This window comes from Rhinolophus hipposideros, assembly GCF_964194185.1.
Source record: "Rhinolophus hipposideros genome assembly, chromosome: 16".
Taxonomy (NCBI): Eukaryota; Metazoa; Chordata; class Mammalia; order Chiroptera; family Rhinolophidae; genus Rhinolophus; species Rhinolophus hipposideros.
Genome location: NC_138062.1, coordinates 49,918,017 through 49,926,674, shown reverse-complemented (window position 1 = coordinate 49,926,674; position 8,658 = coordinate 49,918,017).

The following is an 8,658-nucleotide window of genomic DNA, read 5'->3' as shown; positions in this document are numbered from 1 at the left end:
GGAGCAGAGGAGTCGAGACCAGATTCGTGACTTGTCCCGAGTTTTCCTGCTGTGGTTCGGCACAGAGCAGGTGATTGAGCTTTGCTGGCCCTAGTGTTCTAGCTGTAAGATGGGTAAAGTGACGTTTCCAGAGCCCTTGCGCCCTCCTCACCTCCTCTTTATTTATGTCTTGGGCCGACTTTCCCTTTCACCATGGCTCCCAGCGTGAGTCAGGAAGCTTGTCTTCATCAGGGAGACAAGCTGCCTCAGTTTACCTCCCCAGATACCTCCTCCCTCTGTCTCTCTGGTGGCTTCTGGGTTTGGTGAAAAAGAGAAGTTGTCTCTACCTCTGCCCTCAAGCCAGAATGGGGCTAGGGTGTCAGGGCCGTCTGGGGACCATGGGCTGCAGGAGGTGACATAGAACTGACCTGGCCTCTCATGCTTCATTTCTGGCCCCTTCTCATGAACTGGCCCCAAATGCCAGGAATGTCTTCCCCCATTTGGGCACCTTTACCCATTCTTCCTTTTTTGTTTTTTGGTGTGTGGTTTTTTTTTAAAAGATATCCCATACAAATCACCCTTTTAAAATAAACAGTTAAGTGGCATTAAGACATTCACAATGTTGTGCAATCATCATCTCTTTCTAGTTCCAGAACATTCCATCACCCCAAAGGAGACTGTCTTCATGAGCAGTCACTTCCCATCCCAATCCCCCAGCCCCTGACAACCACCAACCTAATTCTTGTCTCTGTAGATTTGTCTGTTCTGCCATTTCACACATGGGATCACACAACTGTGTCACTTTTTGTGTCTGTCCTTTTGGGAAAGAAACTCAGCCTGATGTTTTCTAGGTTCATCCACGTTGTAGCGTGTTCATGCTTCATTCCTTTTGATGGTTGAGTAATATTTCACTGTGTGGGTGTGTTACTATTTATTTAATCCATTCATTCGTTGATGGACAATTGGGTTATTTCTACCTCTTGGCCACTGTAATTAGTACTGCTGTGAATATTGTGCACAAGTCTTGATGTGAACACGTTTTCATTTCTCTTGGCCTATACCTAGGAGTGGAACTGCTGGGTCGTATGGTGATTCTATGTTTAACTTATCGAGCAGCCACCAGTTGTTTTCCAAAGCGGCTACACGGTTACATTCCGTCAGCAATGCATACAAGAGCTCCGATTTCCCCATGTCCTCAACAAGGTTGTTTTCCTTTTTGTTTTTCAGTCTAGCCAGCCTAGTTGGTGTGAGGTGGTAATCTCATTGTGGCTTGATTTGCGTTTCCCTGATGACTAATGATGTGGAGCACCTTTTCATGTGCAAATCAGCCGTTGGTATATCCTCTGGAGAAAAGTCTATTCGAATCCTTTGCTCATTTTACATTGGGTTATGTATCTTTTTATTATTGAGTTGTGAGAGTTCTTTATCTATTCTGGATAGTAATGCCTTGTCGGATATGTGACTTGCAAATATTTTCTCCCATTCTGTGGGTTGTCTTTTCATTCTCCTAAGAGTGTCATTTGTGGAAGAAACGTTGTAAATTTGATGGAGTCCAACTTATGGATGCGTGTTTTCCTCTGGTCGCTTGTGCTTTAGATGTCACAGCTAAGAATTTTCCTGGTTTCTGCAGCTACTTATCCTGTCCTCCTCTCTCTACCGCACTCCGAACTCTGCCCCACTGGGGTTGGGGCGTCTGCATCCGCCTCTGTCCCCCCACGGGAGGCTTTGGGGCAGCACCAAGTAGCCTCCATCAATATTTAATAACGGAGCACACGAAACCTTGGCAGGGACGTGGGAAACTGCTCCTGGAGCCATCTGCCCTTTGGCCAGAAGCCAGTGAAGTGCACCCAGCACCCACGCAGGGCCCCATTTTCCAGGTGGGGAAGCCGAGGCATGGGGTGGGGGCTGAGTGGGAAACTGGACCTGCCTGGTCCTGCTGTCGGGACAACCGCAGAGGTCACTGTTTGTGTTCTGGCGTGGAGCCACTCCTGGCTCCTGTCCCGCCCTGGGCCAACCCTGCCCAGTGAGAACTGCCTGCTCTTGCTCCTGCACCCGGTTCCTGCTGAAACCAAAAACACCCAGGCGGAGGGAAAAAAAAAACACTGTGGGGGTGGGGGAAGGGGAGGGGCAGGTTTCTCCTCTGTAAGTCTCCCTGTACTTACAGGTTGGGGAGGTCACATAATCAGTTGACAAACCTCTGGCAGCTTCAGGACGGACCCTGGCTCTGCCTCCAGTTAGCTGCACAGTTTCGGAGCCTTGGTTTCCTCGTGGGAGAAATGAGGATCGTTAACCCTCCTTGAGGGTTGTGAGAGGTGAGAGGTAAGAGGGAGTCCACCATAGGAGATGTTGCTAATATCCACGATATTAAAGCCATGGTTTATTTAGGACCGAAATTTGTTTCACTCAGGGGCTCCTCTGGTCCATCCTACCAGGTGGCTAGTCCTGCACCCCAAAATTTGCTAGGTGGGGGACCTATGTCTTTTCTGACTGCCCCTCCCCTCTTTCTCCCTATCTTTCTGTCTCTACTGTCTCTGTATGTGTCTGTCTCATCGCTCCCCTTTTCTCTCTCACTCTTTTTTCTCTCATTCCTTTGTTTCTCTGTTTTTCTCTCCTTCTCTCTCACCTTTTCTCTCTCTCTGTCTCCGTTTCTCTCTAACTCTCTCTCTCCCTCAACCCTCTCAAGAGCTCCCAGACCAGCCCTGCGCCGGCCAGGTCAGCCCAGGACTGAACAGTGTCTGGCCCAGGCCTCCCACAATGAGTCCAGATTCTAATTTCCCCCACAACTGTCCCCACTGGGGCCAGCTCCAAGCAGCCTGGGACCCTCACGTGCTGCCTGGAAGACCCAAACCATATAAGCTTCCCTCTCTAACTCTGGAAGTCCAGCAGCTCAAAACCCACAGTCTCCAGACACAGGGTTTCCCCCACGCTACAGTCTTTAGGTGGGGAAACTGAGGCCTGCATCATGAAGACCCATCACTGGTCCCCCTTGTCTGGCCACCAGGCTCTGGGGCTCCCCAGTTGCCTTCTGGCCTGCCTATGAATGGTCAGCACAGGTGTTTCCACTCTGGGCAGTGACAACCCCACCTCCTGGAAGCGGTTTCCCAGTGGCCAGTCTAGCAGGTAGCCCAGGCCTTATCCTAGTGGCATTGGTGGCTTTCTAGTGCCAGCCAAGAAGGCGACTAGAGGGTGAGGTCCGAGGCGGGGCCAGGGAGACTCTGGGGTCAGAAAGCCTCGCGGTGTCCCCACCCTTCCTGGCTTTCATCATGGTGTGTGTGTGGGGGAGTGGCGGGGGCAGAGAGCGACATGCAGAGCTTCTCAGGCTGAAAAAGCCCCCCTATCTCCCAGACTCCTGGAGACCCCCAGCTCTGGGTACCTCCCTCTGACCCGGCTTGGACTCTATGAAACTGCTAGACTCACACCCTCCCAAGCTGGGACAACACCCCACACAAGGAAGGCCCTGAAGGGGAGAATGTATGGACAAGTCAGTCAACAAACACATGGCATGCCATCCTAGACCCACAAAACGTAAGGCCCAAAACACTGAAACTGGAATTCTTAGCACACCCAGGGGCTCTCATCACAGCCCCCATCTGAAGCCTGGAACTGACTAATACATTCCAGGGTGGGACATATGATGACGCACATCCCCCCAGGCAAAGTGCGGTCCCAGGAACTCGTCAAGATCCCGACCTCCAGGATTTGAATCTCGCCTCCTTGACCTGGACAACTACTTTGCCTCCCCAAGCCTCAGTTTCCCCATCTATAAAACAGACATGGCGCCCCTGTCTCAGTGTTGCCAGGGGAATAAATGAGTCTGCGTGAGGCCGGGTCAGGCCTGTCATCAACTGTGAGTTGTGAGTCTTCTACTTTTAACAAGGATTGAAATTATAGAGATAACATCAAAGAGAGACATAGAGGATGGTGGTTGCATCAAAAAGAAGCTGACTGCCCTGCTTGGTGACTCAGGGTGGGGCCCTGCGGCTCCCTTCCTGACCTTGGCCACGTGTTCCTTTTAGCCTCTACTTTTACCCAGATCCCTCTGCCCCCAGAGCCTCAGTTTGTCATCTGCCCCATGCAATGGGACCAAACAAGCGTCCTTGATCCTATTCCCTATCCTCCACCCCATCTACCAGTGAAATTGCTCCCAAATCCCCTCTCACCACCTGGTCCAGCACAAATATCACCCCCCTGGTCTCCTCACTTCCGTCCTCATCCCCTACATGCTCTTTTCTCCATGGTGGCTGGGGTCAGACTCATCCTTTCTCTCCCCAGAACCTTCTATGGCTCCCACCTCCCTCAGGGTAAAAGCCAAAGGCCTCTCCTTGGCCACAAGGCCCCGCTCTGCTGGTCTTGCTGCTCCTACTTCTCCCCCGCCCTCTGCTCACTCCACTCAGCCCTCCTTGAAGCTCCTCTAACAAGTTAAGCACTCTCCTACCTCAGGATCTTTGCACAGGCTATGCCTCTGCCTGGGGCCAGTTTTACCAAGATGCCCAGATATCTCTCCCACCTCGTTCAGGACTCAGCTCAAATGGCATACGTGCCCACATGCCCTTTCTTCCTTTCCTGCCATCAGGAATCTGAATTTTGTTCTCAGCAGTGTCAAATCAATGTACACAAAATAATCATGCTGACAATAAGAGTCATTTACCAGATGCCTCCTGTGTGCCAGGCCCTGGACTGGGGGTTTGGGGACACCACTGCGGACAATTGAGAAAGTGGGAGTCATGGCCTAGGGGCAGGGAAGGTGATGTACAGTATAAATAACGTGGGACACATGGCTAGATGTGGCAGAGGATCTTTCCAAATTGGATGGACATGGAGGGCCTCCTGGAAGAGGTGGCATTGGGGCTAAGACCCGGAGGAGGTGGTGAAGGGAGATGATGTGGGGACAGCAGCAGGGCTGCACCTTATGGGGCCTTGGGGACTACCAGGAGGGTCTTGGTCTTCACCTTAAAAGCAGTGGGGCACCCAGGGAGGGTCTCAAGGCGGGTGATAGGGTTTGATACGCGTCTCCCAAAGGAAAGACATGACTTCAGGTGGTCACCCTGGTGACTATGTGTTTCCCACCAGTTCACAGATGGGGAAACTGAGGCTTAGAGCAGTGAAGTCACTTACCCAACCAGGAACTTGTGATACCCTCCCCCCCTCCCATGAGGTCTAATTACAGATAAGGAAACTGAGGCACAGAGGTACTGTCAATCCCCAAGTCCCCTGGGAATGGAATTGGCTCCCCTCCATCCCCTGTCCCACCCCTTGTCCCTTTCCCACACAGCCTCACTGAAGAACTTTCTCACAGGGACGAAATAGCACAGTCAGTTTCACAAGTGGGTGGCCAAAGCCGCAGCCCTGGGTTTCAGTTTGCAAATAGCGCTGGCTCCATCCGCCTGCTACAGCCCAGGGAGGTTTGCTGGGGCCACTGCCTGGGGGCTGGTTGGTATCTGTGCATGACGGAAATCTGCCAACAGCCTGCTGTCAGGGCAGGGAGGGTGCCCGGGGCCCAGGGGCGATTGGGATCTAGGGCAAGGAGGTGCCCTGAGCCCTCATCCCCAGTCGGCCTTGATCATTCATTCAATCCACAGCTGATGCTTACTTCATGCTTTGTTGATTTAGCACATTTTATTCTCCCGGGGAGCACATATTAAGTGCCTACTGTGTACCAGGTGTTCCCTCATTTAATCATCCCAACAGTCCCACAAGGCAGTGAGTGTGTTTTCCTGGGGCTGCTGTAACAAATGACCATAACCTTGTGCTCAGAACAACAAAAACTTTTCTCCCAATTCAGGGGACCAGAAGTCTGGAATCAAGGTGTGGGAAGAGTTGGATCCTTCTGGAGGCTCTCAGGGAGAGTCTGTCCCAGGCGTCTCTTCCAGTTTCTGGGGGCTGCCAGCAACCCTTGGCTTGTGGCTGCATTTCTCCAATCTGCCTCTGTCTCCAAATGGCCAACTTCCTGTCTGTTTCCTTTTCTCTCGCTTATAAGGAATACCTGTCCCTGGATTTAGAGTCATCATAATCCAGGATGATCTTGTCTCACGATCTGTAACTAATTACATCTGTAGTGACCCTGTAAGGTCAGGTTCTAAGGCTCTGAGTAGACATATCTTTGGTGGGTGGGGGGTGGGCAGGCACAATTCCCCTGGCAGGTATTATCAGCTCTACTTACTAGGCCAGGAAACAGCAGCACAGAGAGGTCAAGTCACTGGTCTGAAGGCCTAGGACTTAAACCCCACCTGGCTGGAGTTTGGATTAACTCACATCACTGCTCCACCTGTGTGCCAGGTCTTTGCCAAGAGCTGGGGACACAGAGGAGAACAAGAGTTGCAGCATGAGGACCGTGGCCTTTGAACCTCAGGCTGCTGGATGCTCTGCGGATTAGGATCAAGAGTCCCCCTGTAGTGGGCTGCGTGGTGTCCCCCAAAAACATGTCCACCAGGAACCTGTGACGGTGACCTTGTTTGGAAATAGGATCTTTGTAGATGTCATTACAGTAAGGATCTTGAGGTGGGATCATCCTGGATTTAGGGTCCTAAATCCAGTGACAAGTGTCATTAAGATAAGAGAAAGGAAGAAGAGATCTGGGATAGAAGAGAAGGCCAGGTGATGCCAGAAGCAGGGATTGGAGTGATGCTGTCACAAGCCAAGGAATGCGAAGAATTCCCCAGAAGCCAGGAGAGGGGCCTGGGATGGGACTCTCCCTCAGAGCCGCCAGAAGGAGCCCGCCCTGCTCACAACTTGATCTTGGACGTGTGGCCTCCAGAGCTGTCAGAGAATACATTTTTGTTGTGTTGAGCCACCCAGTTCATGGTACTTTATTCCGGCAGCCTCAAACCACTCCCGTACTTCCTCCCATCCCAGCCTGGAGAGGGCAGTGCCTACAACTGGGCACTCTGGCCAGGAGGAATGAGGTGTGCATTTTGCTTTTCAGTTTCACAATCAGGGGGATTGTGGATTCTGATGGGCTCAGGAACTCCAGACACTTTTCTAAAGTGTTGGAACCATTCACCCTCCCCCAGCAGTGAGTGAGTTTCTTGTGAAGCTACAATTTGAAAAACATTGGTGTTGGATTTTGTAGCGTTTCACACTCAAATGCCATCTAACTGGTGTTTTGATTTGCGTCTTCCTTATTTCTAATTGATGCTAAACATTGTCTCGCCACATGCGTTTCCTCCTGGGGGTTCTTCATGCTCTTCATGATGAGTCAGAGGAGCTCTTTATAGATTTTTGATACTATTCCTCCATCAGTCGAATATATTGCAAATATCTCCCCCTAGTTTGTAACTTGCCTTTTTCCTTTTATCAAGGTGCCTTTTGATGAACGAAAAAATCGTAATCTTAATGTATGCAAGTTGATCCGTCTTTTCTTATATAGACGATGCCTATTGGCTCTTGTTGACCCCTAAGATTACCTACATTTTCTATTAAGACATTAAAGTTTTATGTATTATATTTTTGTACATAACCTTTTTTACCCCGTTGGAGTTGAGTTTTTTTGTGTACGATGGGACATAGAATCTAATTTAATTGTTTTCAACATGGACACACACTTCCCAGATCCTTTTATGGAATAGTCTCCCATCCCAGCTGCTGGGACAGACACTGTCCATCTCAGAATAAAATTCCTGACTCACCTTTAGTGTCTGTGGGCGTTTAATTCCAATCCATTGATCCATGTGTCTGTCCCTGTGCTAATATCTCTCTGACTCAATTACAGTCTTTGTAATGGGTCCTAATATCTGGTAGGACAGGTAACACCACCCTGTTCTACAGAAATGTCCTGGCTATTTGCAGCTCTCTGCTCTTCCAGGTAACTTTTGGAATCATCTTATCAAGTCCCAGGGGAAAACAAAAGTCTGTTGTGACTTTGATTGGGATTGTGTTAAAACATCAGATGAGGAGAATCAGTCTTTGAACCTCTCTCTCCATGAATATGGTACATCCACCATCTCTGTTGCTGCCTGAATACAGCCACGTCTGTTTCCCTGAAGGGCTGAGAACACCATCTGCCTCATTTCTTCCTCTTTACTGGAGCCGTGGAGCCTCCACCTGATCTCCTGTTTCACCAGCTCATTCCTTTCCTGTTGTGTTGCTGATTCTACCATGAAGTCTTTTTCTGAGGTTTTTGGGTGGACCCACTTTCACACTGCTGGCATCTTCCCCTGCCTGTTTTGGAATGTGTGTCAAGTTCATTTGAAGCATACCTGTCCTCCCTGCTCCTGCTCTTGGTGGAAGCTGTATTTCAGGGATTTTTCCTTAACTACAAATGATGTGTTTCTCCAGATCTGATCATTTGGATTCCAGCCTATTTCTGAAGGACGTCAATGAGAAGGCCAGTCCCAGTCCCCCGGTCTCAGGGAATGGGGTGAGACTCCAGTTGCCCTAAAACCTCAGGCTACTGCCTCTCACTCTCCCTGTCTGCTTCCCCCAGCATGTCCTGGGGAGGCAGCTCCTGGGCCACTGTGTATTGCAAGTGCCTCCGCCAGGAGTGAGAAGGGATGGTCTCTGCTCCGGTCGTTCCAGCCTGGGTGCTGGCAGATGTGGGGGTGTGCACTGTGTGTTCCCAAAATGGCAGGGGGGGTGCCAAAAGCAGAATTCCCAGCCGCCCCCTCGAGGCGGCTTGGCGCCTTCTTCTCAGGCCCAGGACATTCTCAGAGTGTTCTCGGCATCCCCCACTCTGGGCTGGCC